Here is a 2,403-nt window from a genome sequence, read left to right as displayed (position 1 = left end):
CAGAAGGCGCAGACGGCGGTGGCGAAGGCGTGGGAGAGTGGTAGTGTTGGCGGCGCTCCTTGCCGGACTTGAGCGTTATATCAGGGCTGTGTGTGTTAGTGTTAGGCGCTCCTTGCGGGACTTGAGCTGGATGCGGAGGAAGAAATCGACGCCGAGCTCGTCGAGCAGGAAGGGCTTGGCCTCCGTGTTGGGCCCCTCACACGCGAGCGCAAAGTCCGGCCACGCCTCCAGCATGCGGCTGCTCGCGCTCAGCAGCAGCCTACAGGGCGGGCGCGCCGCAATGTCCAGGCGCAGCTGCTGCAGAGAGACGCTCGGTGCGTGGGAGGCGAGGCGAGGGAGGGGTGCTGCGTCTGGCATGCTGGGCGCCGCGTGCCAGTCATCGCGGGAGACCGTGTTGGGATGCTCCGCGTCGGTGTTGGCCACCGCAAACACGCTCTGCGGCCGGCGGGCGGAAATGGGTGAGCAAGGCGGCTGGCGGCGGTGGCAGCGAACGCTGGGTGCTGAGGCGGCTGGCGGCGGTGGCGGCGATGCGTGCTGAGGCGCCTGATCGTCGTCGGACGAGATGCGCCAGAGGGAGCCTGCGAGGGACAAGGGCGCCTGGTGAGCGTACGCAATCGGCTTGGGCAACGCGCCGCGCTGCGCCGCGCCGTCATAGAAAACGTGCAGGCACGTGAGGCCTTGCGGCCAGCCGTCCTCGCCCGGCTGAGGCTGCTTGATGTAGTGCGGCTTCTGGTTGATCCACGGCTCCTGTGGCGGCGAGGAGGTGGCATCGGAGAGTACTGGTGTGGTGTCTCGGACACGTCCAAACCAGTGTGATCGACTCGCGGGCGTCGCAGCTCGCCTGGAGGCACCGCGACCACACGCCGTTGATGAAGGTGAGCGTCGGCGGCGCGCCACGGCTTCTTAGCACCGCGTGTCGCTCGTAGGTTGACTGATTCGCGCTGGCAGCCATGATGGAAGAGCAAATGGGGAAAGCAAGGATGCTAAGCCTTGCGCTTCAGTTGGTGGCAGTGAAAATTCTTTTTGTCTCGGCGTTTCAAGAATTCCTCAAAGCTCCTACGGCTTCTCACCCTGTACCCCCTAGAAAGCACCCAACAGGCGTCACGCGGCAAGTCAACAGCGCCGAGGCTCGACCCGCTTCTCCTCAGTTCATGAACTGTATCGTCGTCGTCGTCTCTAGCCAGTCACTCAAGCCATCTCGCCTTTGTTTTTGTCCATCTCGTGGCGGGGAAAAGCTGCTGATCAGGTGAATCGCCCCGCTCTCTGTTGCCAAGCCAGAAGAAAAATTGATGCCGCCTGTAAAACTCAAAGTATTGCAACACTCGCGGTCCCTCGCCTCGACCGCACGGCGGAGAAAATGGCGGCGGACGAAGCCATTGTCGGCTTTGAAGAGGATGAGGACTAGGAGGCGGCATAATCGTGTGGTGAGTGCTTTGAGTGGGTGGCTGTCCCGTATTGCATATAAGGGCTGTTTGCTACCCTGCCCCCCCTGTGCCCTCCCTCGCGGTGTCCTGCGGGTCTCACTCAGCGCCTCAGGCGGGCCGGTGTTCTGAACGTTCAAAGATCATTGCACTTACCTTGTTAACTCAGGCTTTCGGTTAGCGGGCGGGGGAAAGGTCCGAGTTTGTTGGATGCGTGATCCCCAGCACCTCCACACTAGCCCAAGCTTGGCCCATCGATGCTTGAGGCTGGCTACAGCCACTTCGCTCCACAACCGTCCCGCCACCCCTGCCTGCCGTGTGCGATCCCGGCCTCGCCGTCTTTCGATATTGCTCGCACACCCACTCGTGCGCGCTCTTACACATGTGTCCGTACGTCCGTCGGTCCACTATCTCCCTCTTACCTTGTTAGCTCAGGCTTGGTTGTTTCTCTGCAGCTTCCATTGAAGTATTTCGGTTAGCGGGGGGAATTGCGTGATCCCCGCACCTCTACCGGTACATAACCAGCCCTCTTGACGGACCCTTGAGCACCGTGGTGCCCTGTCGCTGCCCAGAAAAACAGGCATCACCACTTTGCGTCCCTCCTGTGTGCACCTCCTGCGCCTCCCAGGCCTCCCGCGCCGCGCGCCCTCCCTGCGCGCGCCCCCCCCCGCGCTGCGCGCACGTGAAACTGACCGACGGGTCGTCCCCGCGCGTCGCGCAGCCTCATGGTCACCGCCGCCAATGCTGACAAGTCCACGAGATGGATCGTCGCGCCCGCCGCGCTGGCGGTGCTGCCGCGCCGGCCACACCGTGGAGCGCTTCCCGCCCCCCCCGCGCCCCCCGGAGCCTGCTCCGCGGCCGGGGGACTCGCGCCGTCGGCGACGATCCGCCTCAACCAAGTCCGCGCCGGCTTCACTTTTGACCAACTCGTGGGCCGCCCTCTTTTTCTGACCAACGCGCGCGGCGCCGTCGGCCCCCCCCC

The sequence above is a fragment of the Emiliania huxleyi genome (genome assembly GCF_000372725.1).
Source record: "Emiliania huxleyi CCMP1516 chromosome Unknown EMIHUscaffold_157, whole genome shotgun sequence".
NCBI lineage: Eukaryota > Haptophyta > Isochrysidales > Noelaerhabdaceae > Emiliania > Emiliania huxleyi.
This window is presented reverse-complemented; position numbering follows the sequence as displayed.